Here is a 21,358-nt window from a genome sequence, read left to right on the forward strand (position 1 = left end):
AGCAAACGCGTGATGACAGCCAATCAGCGTTCAACAGCGTTGCCACTGAGTGACATGCCGTAACAGCCAATCAGTGTTACTCCCTTGGAGTGACTTTGAGTTCACTACCTGATCCAGATCAAAGCGCTAAAATGGAGGAGAAGATAATAATTGCAGTCTCCGCATACCCGGTGATCTTCAACACCACCGTGGCCAGTTATAAGTGTCCAATACATATATATATAAGTATAAATGTCCAACCGAGAGATCCTAGCACCGATCCTAGCTAGCAGGTCATCAAACTGGGCTGGAGTCAACCTCAAATAGCGCTGGAAGCGGTCGTCATCCAGACGGAGCTCCTGCAGAAGACGGTGAAATTCACCGAGCTCTGTACGGCTCCGAATGGTCTCATGAACCCATAAACGACGGGCATTCCAACGTCTCTCCCTCTTCCACAACAGGTAAAGACATGCAATGCTCGTAATGTCGGCCATGGTTGTGAATGAATTCAGAAGCACCGCGGGCAAAACTTGCCGCGCAACAAAACTGCGGCGCAGCAAAACTTTTGCCGCGCAGCAAAACCTTTGCCGCGCTGCAAAACTTTTGCGGCGCCGCAAAACTTGATTTGCGGCGCCACAAAACTTCGGCGGCAACGCGTTCGGGCAGCAAATGCATCTTTTGGTGTGAACGCAGGGTTAGAGCTTCTGACAGATGGCTGGCAGAGGAGATGTGGATAGAAGAAAGGGGGGGGGGGGGGGGGGGGGGGCGGCTGGAGAGGTGGAGAAAGTAGAGGAGAATAGGAGAGGAAATGAGGAGAATAGAGGTAGAGAAGAGGGGAGGAGTGGAAGGGAAACAGGGGAGAGGGGCAGAGGAGATGAGACTTTACGAGGGGAGGAGAGGACAAAAGGGGGATGGAAGAAGGGGAAGGTTGAGGTGACAGGGAGGCGGGGGGTATTAAAGGGTGTCTTTATCAACCCCAACAACCCCCCCCCCCCCCCCCATGCCCACATCATGATTCAGCGGTAATCAGGTTGGCGTGTATTCCCTGTGTGCGCCGGTGACATCGGTGGGACTGTTGTTTAACCGAGTTTAATAAGACACCCTGCCCTTGTCACAAGCATGTGTCAACAACTGCGGGCATGTGACTGTGTGCACGTGTGTTTGTGTGCACATGTGTCCGTGTGCACTTGTGTCTGTGTGCACATGTGTTTGCGTGCACTTGTGGTTGTGTGCATGTGTGTCTGTGTGCACATGTGTTCGCGTGCACTTGTTTGTGTGCACATGTGTCCAAATGCGCACGTGTCTGCGCGAAGGCGCGTGTGTTTTCACCTCTCCAGACGCATATTTTTGCAGCCTCCCTGCCTGCGCTTTGGACACAAGGTCGGGGTAGCGGCGTGCAGGAGAGGCTCTTCACACCTAAGCGGTGTCGAGTCGTCCGTAAGATACCAGCAGAGCCTTTCTTGAATTATATACAAGCCAGCCTGTTAGCCAGTGCTGCCAAGATGTTCTTTTTTTTTTCCCGTTCTACCACCTTATCTCCTATGCTGTGATACTAACTCTTATCAGTGAAACACATTCGTTTTGGGAGCCGGGAGCATGGGCACAAATTACAGTAGCACGACTTCTGGGGAAAGGCGGCGCACTCAAACAATCATAGCGGAAACAACATTTTAGGGAGCGACACAACATGGAAGATTAATCCATTCTCACAGCCCTTTATCAAAATGTGCACATTGTTAAAGTAGGCTATGGCAATAAATAAACGTTTTTCTGTGTATCAAAAAGTTGATGTTCCTAAAATGCACATTTGGTTTGATCAGTGTTTAATCCAGTGGAACAAGCTGTACAAATATGTCAAATTGTCTTTTTGACTTTATTTAAATATTCCTCTTCCTCCTTGGACCTTGTGCAGAGTCGTTCTGGGCATGAGCCAATCCCAGCGGGCCGTGGACGCGAAAGCTCATGAGAAAGCATAGCATGCTGATTCATCGTAGGGTCACACACGCGCACACACACACACACACACAGGAAGGGAAAGGTCTCTAAAGAACCCGACCTGCATGTTATCAGCTGTGGGCGGGAATCCAGACCTGCCAGCTCCACACAAAAGGAGCCACTTTATTGTTGTATTTTATTCTTTTTTTATCTATATAGCAGACATTTCTCTTCCGAAGCAGCTCTCAGTGAATCAGGCATTAGGCATCTTACTCAAGTGTGTAGTATAGGAGGCATACATTTGGGATTGAAGCCAGTTTAACCTTAGCCTTGGCCTAAGCCACTTACGTATACTGCTCTATTCTATTCTATTCCGTTTTATACAGCGACGTATGTCGCGAATAGACAGTAGCAGGTCGATTTTTAACAGTTCTTGCTGACAATATAAATTTGTGGCGGTAAACAGATCTTGGCAGGCCAGAGAATTTTAAAAAGATAGTATGGCACACCCGTCTGTGCACAGCCATTGTTTCTCACATATAATTGAAAAGAGGGTAGGCGGGGGGTCCACAGAATTGTTTACAATTTCATAGACTATCTCACACACGGATTCCTGGGTGACTATGCAAAAAATACAAATCCTATGTTAAAACGTCTGTTGACTTGTTTGAGACTTACTTGCAAAGGCAAATACATTTTGTAGCGGGCCAGTGCGTGGGGTTTCCACGGCACCAAGTTAAACAGATAAACCGACACAACCAACACACAAAGCAGTTCAAAGGGGTGATTTATTCACAGGGTAAATAACTTCACCAGGGTGGGGAAAAGGGTGATCCAAAGTCTGTAGTCCGTAATCTGTGTCCAGGGGTCGTCACCAGGGAGGGTCCTCAAACAAGCGGTCGGTACGCAGGAAATCAATAAACTTCAAGGTTTCGCTCTCTCTTAGGCCGCACCGAGCTTCCAGCCGATCACACAGATCCTGCCTGTAGCTTGCTAGCCTGCCGCTTGCTAGCCTGCCGCTTGCTAGCCTGCCGCTTGCTAGCCTGCCGCTTGCTAGCCTGTCGCTTGCTAGCCCTAGCTCCCGCCCTAGCTCCGGCTTGTGGTAGCCTGCTCTCCCTTTTAACTGCAAGCAGTCCAGCTTAATGGCCTTCAGGGCTGCCTCGTTAATTGGAGGAAGTCCATGTATGGCTTGGGGGTGGAGCCTGCAGGTTGCCAGACCTACCACTCTCCTCACTCCTCCCTGGCGTCTGCCACAATTTGTATGGAACCCTTCTTTTTGGTCCAAAAAGTCACAGAATGGAGACGATTCACACTTCATTCAACTACTGCTAGTGAGGTCAGTTCACACACAGACAAATGGAAGTGTGAACATGATCATAATTATTAATAATCAGACACATTCAAACAAACCTTATTTGTTTTAAGTGCGTCATGTTTCACAGATATTAAAGCTCAGAAGTTATTTTCTCATCTCATTAAAAAACACTGTCTATTCAGTTAATTAAAATAGGCCACCGAAAGGTGTTCAACCCAGAGAAGGCATTACCACATTTCAGAATGTAGTTTCCTTAAAAAGCACACGTCATTTAATCTAACGTGAAATGCATTTAAGTGGTGTGTCCTCTTGTACAGATTTGTAATTTTTATGATGTTAAGTACAGCGGCAAAAGAGAGTGAGAGAAAAAGATGGAGGTGTCGAGAGCTCTAGCAAGAGAGAGAGAGAGAGAGAGAGAGAGAGAAAGATCAGAGCGCCTAGCTTGTCCGAAATAGAGGGAGAGAGAGAGACCAAGAGAGAGGGAGAGAAAGAAAGAGACAGATACTAACGAAATGGGAGACTAGCTTAGCCAAACAACACTAAGACAGTAATTAAGCGACCTGACTCCAATTAGAACCATTCTGTGAGGAAAATAGTTTTTTTTTTTGCCTTTGATGTAGCCAGCCATGCATGCAACTTCCCCCCCAATTCTCTTCCAGTTGCATAACCCAGCCAGACGCTAAGTCATGAACGCTCTTAGTTAAATTAAGCTTGCTCTTCCCCACCTCTGCCGTCTGCCTGACAATGAGTTACTTAAGGGGTATCCTGATTGCCACATAACACCGGCTAATGTATTAGAAATCTGGGAGCATAGCATCGCCACGGTCCCAGCCGCGCTTCTGTCATCTGGCTGTGCTCTTGGCTGGCGGCATCGTCCTGGCAACGGTGTGATTAATGTGATAGGTGGAATTTGTCTCGTTATGTTGACACCGGCTGATAAATGCCTTGTAAACAGCCAGTCACAGCTGTTAATGCATCATCATAATCCAGGATTAGGAGGTTCCAGGCAGGACCAATAGATGCAATTAAGCGCTGACAAAATTAATTCGACCGTACCACGAGGGTTTGTGGATCCTGCACAACCCCCCCCCCCCCCCCCACTGCCCCCCCCCCCCCCGAATTCTCAAGGAAGCCCCCAGAGTGTCTGGTGATGGTGTTTGTGTTGGTGGTGGGGTGATGGTGATGTCACGGATCAGCACGTTGCGGCGTCTTCTGTTAAGCAAACAATTTCTAACTCAATTTGTGATTGTCACAGTGCCCGCTTTGTGCAGACTTCCAATAGGATCAAAAGAAATTACAAACACTGCTGTATTTTGTCTCTTCATATGAATGGTGAAGTCTGCCAGGGAGAAGGCCGTTCATAATCCAGGATACACGTTTCCGCTGCCGTACGTCTTGCAGAGGCAGCATCAGGGGAGGCGAGACAGGTGATCTAGTCGTTAGCGAGGCGGGGTCACCCAAGGCAGCCAATCAGGTTCTGTCACTCATCCTAGTCACGCCTCATTGGTCCATCCGCCTGATGCGATTCCTTAATGTTTTTAACTCCACTTATTTTCCCAGCACCTGAGACTTGGATGGTTGGTTGGATTTTGACTTTTTCATTTTTTTCTTTCCAACCGGCTTAAACTAACACTCTCGCTCCCCCCCCCCCCCTCTTGGATCGACGTGCAGCGCCATTAGGGGAGAGATGGTCAATTGAGATGATCAATTTGCATAATGGAGCGTTAAATTGGGCCCATCACACACACATCTCGCCCGCCTGCTTCCTATGCAGGACTCCGTGAGAATGCCAATGTCTCTTGAAGGGGGGGGGGGACTCAAAGGGTGTGTGTGTGTGTGTGTGTGTGTGTGTGTGTGGGGGGGGGGGGGGGGGGGGGGGGGGCACCTCCACCGAGCGAGACCTCGCTCAACGGAGAGGTTTTGGTCAGCGAAGGTTACGCTCGCGGCCAGCGGATACGTCCGGGCAGAAACAAGTTATTGTACCGGAATGTCTTGGGAAAAATCTTTTCCGTTGACGGCACGGCCAGCTGAGATTCATCATTCCGCAGTGGAAGACACTCGGGGCGACATCGGGAAAAGTCCTTTAACCGACCCCCCCCTCCATCGACGCCAATATACTTTCCGAGGCGGGAGCCCGCCCCCCACCTTCTCCGTGGTCCTCTTTTTTTACTCCCAAATGACAGAAATCCGTTGTTCCACAGGGCTCATCTATTCCCGTTCCGCTAACGACGTCTTTAATTGCACTGTCTCTCTCCCCTGCGGCGACCGGCGGCCGTTCTCGGACATGAAACAGATCATTTTGATTAACGCGTGCCCAGGCAGCGCGTCGCCTTCTAATCTTAGGCAGATTAGTTGAGCATTTTAGAAGCATGTCGGTGCCTAAAGATCTGTGACAAATTGTATCCAAGGAGCCGCTCTGGCGCTGGGGGTCCGTCGACCGCTGTGATCGATGAGGGGCCTCTTGAGTGGCAGCCCGGGCCCAGATATAGCCGTCCTTGGAGCTCCGCCAGCGCTGTGTTTGACGATGGCAGTCGGTGCGTGTGTGCGAGTGCATTTGTTTATCTTTGTGTCTGTGTTTGTTCTTGTGTGTGTGTGTGTGTGTGTGTGTTAGTGTGTGTGTGCGTGTTTATCTTTGTGTGCGTGTGTGGGTGTGTGTAGGTTTATCGTTCTGGCTGCTTGTGCTAGCGCGCGCGCGTGTGTGGTCTATGTGCGTTTGTGTCTCTATTTGCTTATGTGAGTTCGAAGGAGGATACATATTTGGGCCGGCAAATAGAAAATGTTACAGGCACGGATGTATACATATTTAACAATACCGTCATTGGAAAATATTACTGTTGCAGCAGTATTTACGGATTAGGCAAAATTCGTCCTAGATCTATTTGAAATATAAAGAAAGAAGCATCAGCTTTGATCTCTTTGGAGAGGATATTTGCTATACAAGTGATGTGCGCTGGTGTCAGCCATCCGTAAATGGAATATTCCCACAGGGAATATTGTCTCTTGGTGTCACCAGCTTCCTGTTTGGATGCAGCCAGCCCATATCAACCTTCTGTCCTGACAGCTGATTGACATTAAAGAACTGAGGGATTGGTCAGGAGGGGGGGGAGGGGGCGGAGTGCGGGGTTGGGGAGGGGGGGGGGGGGGGGGGGGTAGATACTTTTAAGTGGAGCTCTTCTTCAGATGGTTGTTTGTGACATTGAGATAATATAAAAAGGGGCCGGGGGACTCACTCTTTTGGCAGTTTTGAGGGAGCGCTCTAGTGACGGGCTGAGATGAGTCCCTGCAAGGAAGTTGAATGATCAGTCATACTCCCTTTCTGAGGTTCTACCATCACAACTGATTTGGCTTCTTTTTTGCACCAATATGAAGTGCTGTTAACGGCGGTTTATAGGGCTGATGTCAACATAATGTTAACGTGAATTTCCTTATAAACCGCAATTCACGGCTGCTATTATTTATGCTCAAAGGTCAAATATATAGATATCTTTCACGTATTCTCCCGAAAAGAATTCGAGCATCCACTTTTTGATATTCAGAATCAACAATGTCCTTGTCCAAGTCAAGTGTGTGTGTGTGTGTGTGTGTGTGTGTGTGTGTGTGTGTGTGTGTGTGTGTGTGTGTGTGTGTGTGTGTGTGTGTGTGTGTGTGTGTGTGCGGGCCTGAATGGGCCAGCATTAGTATCGTATGTTTGACTTGGAGATGACACACACACACACACACACACACACAGACGCGCGCGTGTTATCGACCACGGAGGCTTAGCATGGCCGCGCGGGCGTGTGTGTGATTGCATGTGCAAACCAAGCACCGCTCAGCCTAGTCGGTGGGGGGAATTAATTGTCTTGGCTCGGCATGCATGAACAGAATCTAATTTACCTCTGTTGGTTTGAAACACAATAGTAAAGGTGTCTAAGTAGGCAGTGATGAAATACATAGGGAAGTCTTGTTCCTGTTGCGCGTCCGGTCTGGTTAGGACTAATGCAACACGCTGCCTTCCAGTCGGCGGCTGGCACTGAGGCGTGGGGCCGACACACCTGGTTACCCGCGGACACGGTACGTGCTTCGGGGGCGCGGAGAGAGAGCCAGGCTCCTCCTGGGGAAGACGAAACGCATCAGGAGTGCTCCGCAGGCAATCAGTTGGCTGGAGCATTAGCAGTTATTCAGCAGGCGGTTTAGGATGAGAAGGTAGATTAACTGGGTTTGAGTTTTAGGAGTTATTGACTAGGATGTTTAGGTTAAGAAGGTATTCTAAACTGAAGGTAGAGCAACTCGGTTTGAGTTTTAGGAGTTATTTAACAGGCTGTTTATGTTAAGAAGGTATCCTAAACTGAAGGTAGAGCAACTGGGTTTGAGTTTTAGGAGTTATTGAACAGGCTGTTTATGTTAAGAAGGTATCCTAAACTGAAGGTAGAATAACTGGGTTTGAGTTTTAGGTGTTTATTTAGCAGACGGTTTAGATTAAGTTGTTAGAATACATTAGGTTTAGTATTAGGAGTTATTTAGCAGACGGTTTACAATAGGTAGCTAGAATAAGTTGTATTTGATATTAGCAGTCCTTTAGCAAACGGTGTAGAGTAAGTTGGTTCGAGTATTACCAGTTATTTAGCCGACAGTGTAGATTAAATTGATTTAAATGTATTCTACACTGTATATATAAATTGTTTAATTTAGTATCAGGAGTTTTTTAGCAGACAGTTTAGCATAAGGAGATAGAATACATTTGGTCTAGTATTAGCAGTTATTTAGCAGATGGTTTAGAATAGGTAGATGGAATAAGTTGTATTTAGTATAAGGAGTTATTTAGCATAGGGTTGAATAGAGATACAGTTAATTAGCGGGTACTGTCTAGGACATGATTGTACCAGGTTCTCTTGGGCTGGCACTTCACTTTTCCCACCTCCAATTTATTCGATTTGACTCTTTATTCGATTGGACCAAAAACACTGTTTTGTCTTAGAGGATGAGAACATACGAGATCAAAGCGGGAATAAGTAGGATCATATTTTAGATGGCTGTGTGTACCACGGTCCTGTGGGAGCCACGCCCCTTCCCTCCCCCCTCCTTCTCCCCCTCCTTCCCTGGAATCTGACTCTCCCCCTCCAGACCCGTTTAAATGTCACCAGCAATAAGACAACATGGCAGGAGTGTGTTTGCTCCTCTTTCCCGCTCCAGGATCCATACTATTAGCATAAATGTGGAATCAATTATTCGGAGCTCTGCTGCCACTGATTATGCAGAGCCAATACAGGGAAGGAGGGAATGAGTCATAATTACAAGATGGCTGACCCCTTCCCTACCCCCGGCTTACCACCTTCAGCGGGCACGGTGCTGGCATTTCAGAGGTGAGACGTTACTGCCTGATAGGTAATCCACAGATGGTTCAGTGAGAAACGTCACATGCAGACAGCAACATGCAGCGCAGAGCAAAATCTATTCAGTGTGTACAACGAATGCTCCCCCAACACACGCAAACAAATCCACACCAAGTACACCGCACCAGTACAATCGTGTGCCTTTTACAGCGTAAAACAACACCTTCATTCAAACATCGCAGCACTTAACATAAGACCCACACATGCAAAACAGATGTTGACCGTCCACTGCCCAGCAGCCTCCAACTGTACAAGTGTGTGTCGGGTTCCCGGTTGAGGCGTTTGTGCGGTGATATTTCTCAGCGCAGCGCTCTGAAGGCTGAGAGATACACTTCAAATGGCTCTATCTCCTGAGGCGCAGGTTGCTCTGATGTGCCAGCCGGCCGGACGGACGGACGGACGGACGGCCGGCCAACCGGCTAGTCGGCCAGCCAGGGATGCAGGCTGCAGGCCCGGGCAAGGGGAGCAGGCAGAACACAGACGTTGTGGCTTACTGCCCTCCATGTCATCCCTGCAGGAACACGGGGGAGAGGGGGGGGGGGGGGGGGAAGAGAGAGAGAGAGAGAGAGAGAGAGAGAGAGAGAGAGAGAGAGAGAGAGAGAGAGAGAGAGAGAGAGAGAGAGAGAGAGAGAGGAGGGAGATGGCTGGAGTAAGACCGTTTTTTTTTTTTGAGAGTAAGACTATAAACTGTGCAGAGAGAGGACAGAGAGAGAGGCGGCTAACTTTCACAGAGAGGGAGTGATTGGTGATTGGAGAGAGAGAGAGGGGGGAGGGAGAGAGAGGGAGAGAGAGAGAGAGAGAGAGAGAGAGAGAGAGAGAGAATGGGAGAGAGTTTGAGTGAGAGCAAAGTGATTTAAAGAGAGGAAGAGAGTAGTACATAAAGATAAATAATAGGGTTTAATGATAGAGAGGATGGTTTTAAAGAGCGACGTGGGGAGAGAGAGAGAGGAGAAAGCAATGAGAAATAGCAAGAGAAGATTTCGAAAAACAAGCAATGGGTAGAAGTGGTATAAAGAGGGAATGGGCAACAGAGGTAGAGATAGGAGAGGGAGGTAGATAGATATAAATAAGGAGGAGAGAAGGAGATAAAGAAAGTAAGAGATACAGAAAGGGAGGGATACAGAGAGATACAAGGGATTGAAGCTTGGAGAAAGAGAGCTAAATAGGGGAGGAAGGGAGAACAAAAGACAGCGAAGGAGGGGAAATAATGAACAACAGAGAGATCAAAAGGGACGGAGGAACATGGTAGATGGTGTACATTGGAGGGAGAAGACAGAGCTAGAAGGGTGACATACAGATGAGAGAGAGAGAGAGAGAGAGAGAGAGAGAGAGAGAGAGAGAGAGAGAGAGAGAGAAAGAGAGAGAGAGAGAAAGAGAGAGAGAGGGAGAGAGAGAGAGAAAGAGAGAGAGAGAGAGAGAGAGAGAAAGAGAGAGAGAGAGAGGGAAGAGAGAGAGAGAAAGAGAGAGAGAGTGGGCAGGTATAAGAGAGATTGAGAGATGTGGGGGAAAGATAGAGGAGAAGGTGTGTGAGAGAGAGAGAGAGGTGGGGGAGTTAGGGGAGAAGTTGAGAGAGAGAGGCAGAGGGAGAGGTGGGGGGAGGTATAGGAAAAAGTGAGAGAGAGAGAGAGAGACGGAGGAGAAGGTGAGAGAGAGAGAGAGAGGTGAGAGACGTGTGGGATGTAGAGGAGAAGGTGAGAGAGAGTGGTCTGGGAGGTAGTGGAGAAGGTGAGAGAGAGAGGTGGTTCGCTGCTGTATACGGGGGGAAATGTCACCGAGGCGATATTAAAAAGCCACCAATGACTATTTGCTTAATGACACTCGAGACGGCATCTTCTACATCAGCCGCACACATTAACTCCTTACCCACAGTTGTGCTCAAAGCGCCGCCAATCGATTCTAATTACAGCGCTGCGCGAGTGAGTCGTGGAAATGGGCCTTTCTGCTCCGCACTGAGCGGACCCCAGACCCATTAGAGCCCGCCAGAGACACAACAAGGCCTTTCTGCGTGGAAAAAAAATTACAGACTTTGTCATGTGGTGAAATAGGTCTCACCGTGCTATGAATTATTCATAACGATTGGGCTTTGAAGGTTTACCCCCCCCCCCCCCCCCCCCCCCCCGTGCCCCACCTCACCCCAACACACACACACCCGCACACACCTCGTCATAGTGTTGAGTGGCCGTGTGCGCATGCAGACGGTTGGGGCCGGGGTCTTGCTGGAGATCAGAAGCTAGACCACCTCCTCCACCGCCTCTGAGATCAGCTTTGAAGAGCCGGCCTGCGAGGATTAATGAGGACGCAAGGTCGCCGGGGATGGCTTGTGGACCAACACACACACACACTCATGACGCACATGCACACACATACATGCATATACACACACACACACACACACACACACACACAAACAGTGGCATGCTCTCACACACACACACACACACACACACACACACACACACACACACACACACACCTATCTCCATATATATAGAGATGCATAAAGTGCAATAGAGAGAGCAGGTGTTAAATCAAGTGTAGACAGCAGAAGGACCTGTACTTGACCTGGCTGAGCCTGCCAGCTAAATGCATATCTAAATTAAATAAAAGGAAATGTGTTACTACATTGGCTACTTAGAAACTGCCCCCATCGGCTGAGGAAGACCTTGAGGGCCCCATGTGAAGTCTAAATTAAAAACCTTCTACAGTAGCATGTCATATTAGCTGAGAGCCTTTCTAATTATCTTCCATTCCACGGGCGTCTCCTGCCTCGAACATCTGAACGAACATCCTACCCCGCCATTACCAACACAAACGCTCCCTCCTGGCGCTCCTTTTTCAGATTCCAAACGGTTTGTCCATCACATCGAGCAGCATTGCATCGCGAAGGACCTGATTGAGGACAGCTGGGCGGTGCCGAGGGCTGGCAGATGTCAGACCCAACCGAGCAACCTGGCCAAGCCTGCTGTAAACAGCCGGCCGGTCTGAGGGTGGTGTGTGGGGTTTGGGTGGTGTGCGTGGGTGTTTGGTGGTTCGGATGGTGGTTGGCTCTGGGCGGTGGTGTGCGCGTATGTAGGGTGGTTTGGGCGGTGGTGTATGCTCACAACATATTTGTCCACAAGAGGACACTGTTGATGTAGAAAGAAAAGAAGACAACTTCATTCTGACCAGCCGTGATGGTTTCATCTTGTAATATTATTACTTCCAACTATTTAGCGCTTAACATATCACGTCTTCAGATGGAAAGGTAAGTGGGAATATGTTTGCATCATCATCGTGTTAAATTGCATTATTAAATAGTTGAGTCGCGAAGCTGTCCATTTCATACTCCATTTGAGACTATGTGCCTTTCTGTGTATATGTGTGTGTGTGTGTGTGTGTGCGCCAGTGTGTGTGTGTGTGTGCTTGTGTATGCGTGTGTGTGTGTGTCTGTGTGTGTAGGCGGGCGTGCACGTGCGTGTGTCTGTGTGTGTGTGTGTGTGTGTGTGTGTGTGTGTGGGGGTCTGGACGAGAATATTGCTGTATGGATAACCATTTCACTCTCTAATACCTCTGTTGAAATGAGAGTTTGAGAGGTTGAGATAACGGCAGATTATCCCACTGTGTTATTGTGATAAGCATGCTAAGGAACAACGCCGGGACACTGGGCAGAGCACAATTATGAATATGAAAGCCCATTCATTGAGCTAAACCCCCCCACCAGCCTCCCACCCTTTCCCCATTCTGTTCTGACCGTAATGGCCCCGGCAACAATAGATATTCTCTGCTGATTCCCAAATGACTTCCTGTCTGGTTGATAGCGACTCTGGTCTAGTGCGAGGGTTGGGGTGTGTGCCGTCGGTGTCACTATCCATGGGGCGCATCTCACGCATCACGCTGGGACCACCGCCTGGGCCGGTTTCTATCTGTCGTGTGTTTTGTGCACATAGAACCTTTAAGGAGAATGGTTTCACTTTCACTTTCATTTTCTCCTCATGTTTATGTTGCCGCAACTCTTGCAGATGCAAGTGTGATTGGAGGTGGTGAAGTGAGGTGGTGGAGTGAGGTGATGGAGTGAGTGTGATCATGGCTGTTTGTTTTTCAACTGGCTGTCTTAGGGGGTGTTATTTGCCTGGATTTAGCCACACTGAAATTATGCTGGAAGTTTTTCTACTTTGTATTAATACATCGCCATGGCAAAGCACAATGCACTTATTATATGATGGCAACTTCTTTGGCTTATTATGAACTAATTGCTTTTCACAGGGAAAACAATCTAGCATAATATCATCCGGAGAGTTGTTTTTCTATTGTGCCGAGGCAGTGAGACGCACAGGGGCTACATGTTGCTAACACAACATCCCTCTCGAAGAAAAGTGGATGTTATTAGAGGTTTACCACAGGTCTGATTCAATCAAGGCGGTTTGTTGCTTGGTTACCATATCATCATACATCAAAGCATCCTCACCCACCCTCCTCCCCCCAAGCAGACGAGCGAACCGTATGCAACGGTGGAGAATGGAGTGCTATGTATATTTGGAGACGCCAATAATACAACGCAGAAGCCCGCATAATAATGACAACTCATGGCTGGGTGTGCACTCTAAACTAAGTGTAATAATTCATTGGTTTTCTAGTTTTACCCCTTATTTCCCTACTTGGCAAGTGCTTTTATCTTCCATCTCACAACAAGCCTGCGACTGAATACTGATCCAGAATTCCCCCCAACCCCCCTCTTTATGCAGTCTGCAGTGTGTGTCTGTGTGAGTGTCTGATAGACAAAGAGAGAAAGAGGGAGTAAGTCTGTGTGTGTGTGTGTGTGTGTGTGTGTGTGTGTGTCTATGATTCCTCTTTCCCGTTTATGTGATGTGTGTGTGTTAGTGTGTGTGTGTGTGTGTGTGTGTGTGTGTGTGTGTGTGTGTGTGTGTGTGTGTGTGTATAGGCATTTGCCGGCGTGTGCGTATTTGTGGTGAGAGAGCGAAATATGTGTATGCTTCCTCTATCTCGCTTGTGTGTCGAGTGTGTGTGTTTGTCCTGTGGTATGTGTTCAAATGATCCGCCGTCGTTGTGTCTGTGCCTTCACACGCACACGCACAAGTGAGTGCATATGTGTGTGTGTGTGTGTGTGCGTGTGTACACGTCAGTGTGGCACAGAAGAGCTGTCTGGGCTGTCAGCCTGGCCCAGGTTTTTGGAAGTCCCATCCAAAAACTCACAGCTGCCGCGTCCGTCCTCTGTGACAGAGCCGGCACACTTTAATGTCGAAATACACTCCCGCAATTAATTCTGTTTTCCATTATGAGCTAATGTCACATCACAGAGGCGATCGGGGCGAAGCCACGAATCAGTGAACATAGTGTGAGCGCGTTACGAAGTCGTCGTCGTCGTCCCCCCCCCCCCCCACCCGTTTCCGAAACCAATTCCCGCAGGAGGGTCTTTGATGAGTTTTTCACGTCAGGTCTGGCAAATGTGTTTGAGCGTCGACTGTCTGCTCGGGCCTGCGGAGTGGAAGGGCGGGGCACTTCCTGTGGGGTGGATGGAACTTACCTCCCTCCAACCAGGCGCTCTCCTCCCGCGACGCACCTCCTGGAACGGGGTGCTCCGAATGGGTGTTATTGGCAAGAGAGAGGGCGGGACTTCCTCTCATGCTTTCGAGGGAGCGTTATCCGTCTCAGTGACTTGGGTTAGGCGGGACGGGCAAGGGAGAGGGCGGGACGGGCAAGGGAGAGGGCGGGACGGGCAAGAGAGAGGGCGGGACGGGCAAGGGAGAGGGCGGGACGGGCAAGAGAGAGGGCGGGACGGGCAAGGGAGAGGGCGGGACTTCCTCTCATGCTTTGGAGGAAGCGTTTTCTATTTCAGTGAGATGGGTTAGGCACGGAGAGGGGAGAGATGGCAAGGGGCTGAAGGGGATAGAGGGTTATCCGTCTCCGTTACGAGTTTTGGATACTGCTTTGTCAAAATCTGGCCTGCCAGCACTGCTGGCATATTATGTTGATCTATCTGCCTGTCTATCAGTCTATCTGTCTATCTGTCTATGCGTCTAGCGATCTATCAATCTGTCTATCCGTCTATCTGTCTATCTGCCCATCGACCTATCTATCTATCTGTCCGTCTATCTGTAAATCGATCTGTCTATCTATCTGTCTCTCTGTCTGTCTCTCTGTCTACCTCCAGGGCAAATAGAAGGGTGGGGCCGAAGTGATGAACTTTATTTGATGAAATAAAGGCCCGAAAGTCATTTTCCTCTAAGGTTGGGGGGGTTCTGACTGCAATAATATAAAGCAATCTTCATGGAAATAATCGGGGATTATCCGGTCACCCTCGCTCACCCTCGCCCCCCCACACACACACACACACACACACACACACACACACACACACACACACGCACACGCACACACACTTAAACACACTTCCTTTAAAATGGTTTGGGTACAGCCCAGTGGGCAGGACAGTCCTCCCCCACGCCACTGTGTCCATCCTCCAGAGTCCACCAGGGCTTGGTGCCAGTTCCCTCTGCTCCCCCGGTCATTTATATTCCCTCTCACCATGAGGGGAACGGCGAGAGAGAGGGAGACAGAGAAAGACAGAGAGAGAGAGGGTGGATGGGAGATAAGGAGGAGGGAGGCACCCGTGCCAGTCCTCATGGCACATGCTTTCCGTGCTCAGAAGGGTGCTCCCGTGCCAAAGGCCACCCCCTGGGGTCGGCGGGATATCTAAATAACATAAGCAGGGATGGGATGCCCAATTTGAACTCCCTGGGCTCCTGATCCGTGGCGGTTTCCATGACAGCCGCCGCCAATCAATACCCCAGAGGCTGCTCTGATTGGCTCAGGGGAGAGTACAGTCTCGGAAAAAGATTTACAGGGATATTTTCGGCCCATGTTGATAATGCTTATTGACAGCCTTTGTGTGTGTGTGTGTGTGTGTGTGTGTGTGTGTGTGTGTGTGTGTGTGTGTGTGTGTGTGTCTGTGTCTGTGTCTGTGTCTGTGTGTGTGTGTGTGTGTGTGTGTGTGTGTGTGTGTGAACGTGTGTGTGTGTTTGTGTTATATAAATGTGAGTGTGTGTGTGCAGGGGGGTTATGTGTGTGTGTAAGGGTGTATGTGTGTGTTTAGGAGAAAGAGTAAGAGAGGCTTAACTTTTGTGGCTTTAGTCCCTTAAATATGGGAGACGGCACCAACCCCTTCGCTACTCCACTTTCGTCCCCAGTGGGACGTACTCTGAGTGCCATTGGGCAGCGACGTATGTACTGTATAATGGGCCCTTAGGCAGTGTTAATACCACTCATCTCCCAGCATCAACTATGTGTTGGTCAAATTGCAGAGTGCAGTCAGAGAGTGTGCAAGTGTAAAGCACGTGATGATGGGATATCTGCTGCTCTTGCGCATACACTTCTACCGCCTGAAAATGTTTCACCTTTCACACATTCTTCGCGTTTGTGTTATCACATAGCCATTGGATGTTCGCACATTCGTACGTAGGCTACACGTCTTCCCAGTATTACGTTCAGAATCAGATATTCTCCTCAGGAAGGTCCATCTCTGCTAATGGAGAGAGATTCAGCCCAGTCAAAAAAAAAAGAATGTTGGCTTGCCAAACTAATGGCGTGGACTGCAGATGGTCTCAGCCTGTTAACTAAGGCAAGACTCAGAAAAGATGTGAAAGAAAACAGATGTAACATGGAGACCCACTGGGATAAGGAAAGATAAAGTGAGATGATTGACTTGTTGGCAGAAACTTTAAATCTAAACTTGTGGACTAATAATACCTCTTGAAACCTGCTCAGAAGAAGTGGTCTCCTTGGGTTTACCTCAGTGTTGCGTTAAATCTTCAAGCGTCTGTGATTTTAAATTGTTAATATGTTGTACAAAAGTTTCCCTTCGAGCTATTTTGTCGCACCTGCTCGGAATCTGTTGCTGATACACTCTGTGATATTACATTTCGGTTTGGGATTTGCTATGCGTCCTACGAGGACACTTCAAGATGCCCAATCATAATATGCATTTGGCATTGAACTTTAGCCAAAAATTGCAATAAAAGTTTTCAAAAGCACTCCCTTCACCAACATGACCTTCAAAAACACTGCACAGAATGTGCATTCTCGGCGTTGAAAATCTGTCAAGTGTTATAATTTGCAGTAAAGCAATTATTTTGTGATATACTGAAGGAACATGGAATGTTCTGCTGCCGGATTTCCTCATTAATTTTCACTCTGAACCGGACCTAATCTATTTATATGCCTGTTGTCGTCGTCGGTGTGTTGCTTCGAATCAGGCCTCGGATCAAAGTGACAGCTTGCAGCGGCTAGCTGCGTCGGCCTTCTTGCGGTGCAATTTCCTCACCACGTCAGCGGTGATTCCCCTGAGGTAAACAGGCCACGAGCTGAATAACCTGCCAGCCTCACAAACAGCAACAACAACAACAACAACAGCAACATATAGTCACGTAACCACACTTGGTGTAACGATCCCAGACCACAGTCGACCATGCCTCTCTCTCCCAGCAGACCGGGGGAAGAGACAGGAAATAAGTGACAGGGGAGTGCCGTGTGTGTTGGTTTCGGGCATTAGGATCGCGTCCCACGGGCATCCTCCAGTTCCCGTTCTCTGTTGTCGATCCACGCAGGGGGCCCCCTGCTATGCCCGGACCAAGGCGCTGTGCGGATCAGTCGTGGCCCTGCTGGCGGATAGGGGTCTCTACTGCATCGCCATCGCAGAGGGAAGGCCCGTCATCGCTCTGATGATGGACTGGTTCTTGCTGTCCCTCTTCCTCCGCGTGTGCGCATGTGTCTCTCTCTCTCCCATCCCTCATCATCTCTTTCTGTTTCTGACGACGTGTCGCCCCATCGCTGTCTCGCTCGCTTCCTGTGTGTGTGTGTGTGTGTGAGTGTGTGTGTCGTGTTTGTGTGTGAGTGTGTGTCTCTCTCCATCTCTTATCCTCACTTCCTCTCTTAATACATGTCTCTTTCGTTCTGTGTCTTGCTCGCTCTCTCTCTCTCTCTCGCTCTCTCTCTCCCTCCCCTCTCTCTCTCTCTCTCTCTCTCTCTCTCTCTCTCTCTCTTTCTCTTTCTCTTTCTCTCTCTCTCTCTCTCTCTCTCTCTCTCTCTCTCTCTCTCTCTCTCTCTCTCTCTCTCTCTCTCTCTCTCTCTCTCTCTCTCTCTCTCTCTCTCTCTCTCTCTCTCTCTCTCTCTCTCTCTCTCTCCCCTCTCTCTCCCCTCTCTCTCTCTCTCTCTCTCTCTCTCTCTCTCTCTCTCTTTCTCTTTCTCTTTCTCTTTCTCTCTCTCTCTCTCTCTCTCTCTCTCTCTCTCTCTCTCTCTCCCCTCTCTCTCTCTCTCTCTCTCTCGCTCTGGAGTCATAGCCAGGGTTTTTCAGGGACGGTGAGATAGCCACAGTCTGCTGATGTCTACCCACTTTCTTCCCTTTCATCTGCCCCCTCTCTCTGCCTTCTTTCTCTTGCTCCATCCGTATCTCCAAGGTAAGTTGCACCTGTGTTTAGCGGCAAAAAACAACTGAAACCAACCACCATCTGACATTTTTTAAGGTCGTATAGCTCACAGGGAACGGAGATAACACTCATCTTTATTTATATAGCACCGCTTTAAACCTGTGTTACAGTGCTTAACAGGGTGAGTCACAGCAGTAACACACGGCAATTAACACAACAAAGACCAAGAATCGTACGTTGAATATGGGACAAAACATGAGGATGAAAGGTAAAACAGTATAAAATAAATAACCACTTTAAAAGGTGAAACATAGCCTACGTGGGAACCCGGCACCAAATGTTTGGCAAAGTGCTAGTATCACAGCGCATGGTTTAAGAACCCGAACAAAGACAAGGAGTCGTGTGTGTGTTAAGATATTAGTGCACAGCGGTGTGTGGTCGAGGTTTTAAAAAAACAAACCAAAACAAAACTCTGTCGGCGTTGTGTTTCCCCTCTCTGACGCCTTCAACACCCCTCGCTGGGTTCGTGGGCAGGCTCTGTGATTACGGAGACAGGAAGAAACATCAAAGGATACATGTGATAGAGTCCAATTATTGGAGTGTCTGGATCCAAAGCCGATATGTAGAGCACGATGTGCTTCCACAGCCTTTCATGCCGTCTGATTCTCACGCCACGGGGGGGATGAGGATTTCTCCGCCGCGAGGAGTAGAGACCCGCTCGATCGTGCCAAAGAAACGCACAAAAAACGATTCCTAATGCGTTGATTAAGGACGGTGTGTGTATACGTAGAAAACAAAACGGTTAATAAGGATTACAATGACTGCCGATTCCACATTGGTGTCTGCTAAATGGGAAATTATTATCTTGAATCCTGAATTATGAATTAGGATTAGTTCATGAATAAGGAAAAACAAATCTCTTTGTTTGTCTGTAGCCGTCTGCCCAGACAGAATTTACGCTGGAAGGGAGGGAATCACAGAGATGCCTTAAATACTCTCTTTCAATTCAAACAAATTGAATATAAATTTAACACAAAACTATATATTACGCATACGAATATGTCCCACTGTAAAGCTGTGGTTTGTACAGTCCCTCTCATCCTGTTGCGGGAGACATCATTCATAGAAATGAAGAAGGACGAATCATTAAATCAATAAAAACAGAAGATAACATTTTGTGTTATCACACTTAACAAGATAAATTGTGAGGTGGAATGTGAATGTCATGACTCATGAGGCAGATGAAAATCATACATTTATCAACGTAATGTAAGCGAATGTCCAACCATTGTTGTTCCATCGTTCGTTCTGAAAAACAGAAATCACTTTTGATGCTTGTAGCTCAAAGCCAGGAAAAGTAATAGTCTATTACAAAACAACAGGAAAGGCGAACAAACAATTTTCTGGTATCAAAGGCGAAGCGCTTCCATACAAATATCAAACCAAATCAGTTTGAGGGGTTGGTTTGAGCATCCATACAAATATCAAACCAAATCAGTTTGAGAGGTTAGGTCGAGATGTTTTTTGGGATGATCAGTACATTAGCGAAGGTTGCATCGGATCAGCAATGTAGGTGGTATCATTCCATCACACAGCAAGCCAAGTTTTGTGCAATTTCCTTCGTTCCGGTGGAAATGTGAGTGGCGTCGGAGTTTGGCAAAAATGATGGGTGAAAAAGTTATTTTTAGTTTGCAGAGAGCCTTAATCTACCGCCGGAGGGATGAATCTTGGAAGGGGTACGTGATGGATCTTCATAAGATGGTATCTTCCTTCTCACTTGGCCTTGGGGTGGTGGTTACCACAGCGAGGGGGAGGCTGCCGTTCACAGACTTTTCCGAAGCGTATGATTTTCTTTGTTTTCTTTATTTTTCATCCTTTGTTACCGAGATTCACCTGAAGCCAGAGGGGGAGAGCGAATAGAGTTGTCAGGGATTGTAAACCCTGGATTTTCTGGCTGTGTCCTTCTGACTCTTGACTCATGTTTTTCAAGGGCACCCCCACAGTGTTCCCTTGTATTCACTTGTCGACACAGCGATATCTAAAAAAGTCCTTTCACCCTCCCTGCTGGTATGGTATGGTGCAGCGAAACACGCTTTTTTTGTTGTCAACAGCACACGACATCATCCTCATCATCATCATCATCATCATCATCATCCTCATCGTTCTCCTCATTCTCCTCCTCAACATCCTCATCATCATCAGCATCATCGTTCTCCTCAGTCTCCTCCTCCTCATCATCATCCTCATCGTTCTCCTCAGTCTCCTCTTCCTCATCATCATCATCATCGTCCTCAACATCGTCATCGTCATCTTCCTCCTCATCATCCTCCTCATCGTTCTCCTCAGTCTCCTCCTCCTCATCGTTCTCCTCAGTCTCCTCCTCATCATCATCATCATCATCATTCTCCTCCTCCTCATCATCATCATCATCATCATCATCATCATCATCATCACCACATTTTAAACACTGCCCGCTACCGTACTGTTATCGAGCTCATGCAGATCTCAACAACAGCCGAGTGATTTAGCGGTCGGACGGACTTTAATCTGTTTGACTTCCTCTGCGGACCGCTCCAACTGCCCTGGGCAGGCGACATGGCCCTGTGCGTTGAGCAGCACATTGATCTGAAATTCCAACCCGGGGACCATGGGCCAGCTCTTAAATATTTGGTTTTAATTACTGCCACAACCTTTACTCTGGCAGGTTACTGTTGAAACATAATCCCAGAGGGAGCGCTCCAGCGAGCGCACCGCACCACTATTCAGCCGCCACAGAGGAAGTGTGGGAGCCTTTCCCCTACACCCCAGTGTCTGTTGTTATTAGGGAAATGGGACACGCACCCGGTAGACTATATAGGCCACTGCCACCGAATAAGTAGAGTGGATGTGGGATATGGTACAACGAAATGCCATGCCCAGACGCTATGTATAGAGGTATAAATAGTATATGCAGCAATGCGATGGAATTTCATACACACTCTATGCTGCATGGGCCTATATCTGTCTAATAATCAATAGCACATATTCGCTAATGATACAAACACGCATGAGTGTATATGAGATTTAAATAGAGATACACGTAGAAAAAGCAATCCAGAGCAACACAGAAAGAATATATTATATCAAATTATACGTTTAACATTGTCCTGTCCATCAGGGCCCTAACAGCTATGTGTCATTATTATTGTCTTTTTGTTTTTTAAACAGTTAACCGGATTACTTGCCTTGTTTGCTCGGTTTTGCGTCTCTGTATTCCGCGGCCATGCTCATCCAATTTGCACCCGTCAGAGAACAGAAGCTCTATTTTTAGCCGCCGCTCGTGGCCCACCAACGGTCAT

Source organism: Gadus macrocephalus, chromosome 12, assembly GCF_031168955.1.
Source record: "Gadus macrocephalus chromosome 12, ASM3116895v1".
NCBI lineage: Eukaryota > Metazoa > Chordata > Actinopteri > Gadiformes > Gadidae > Gadus > Gadus macrocephalus.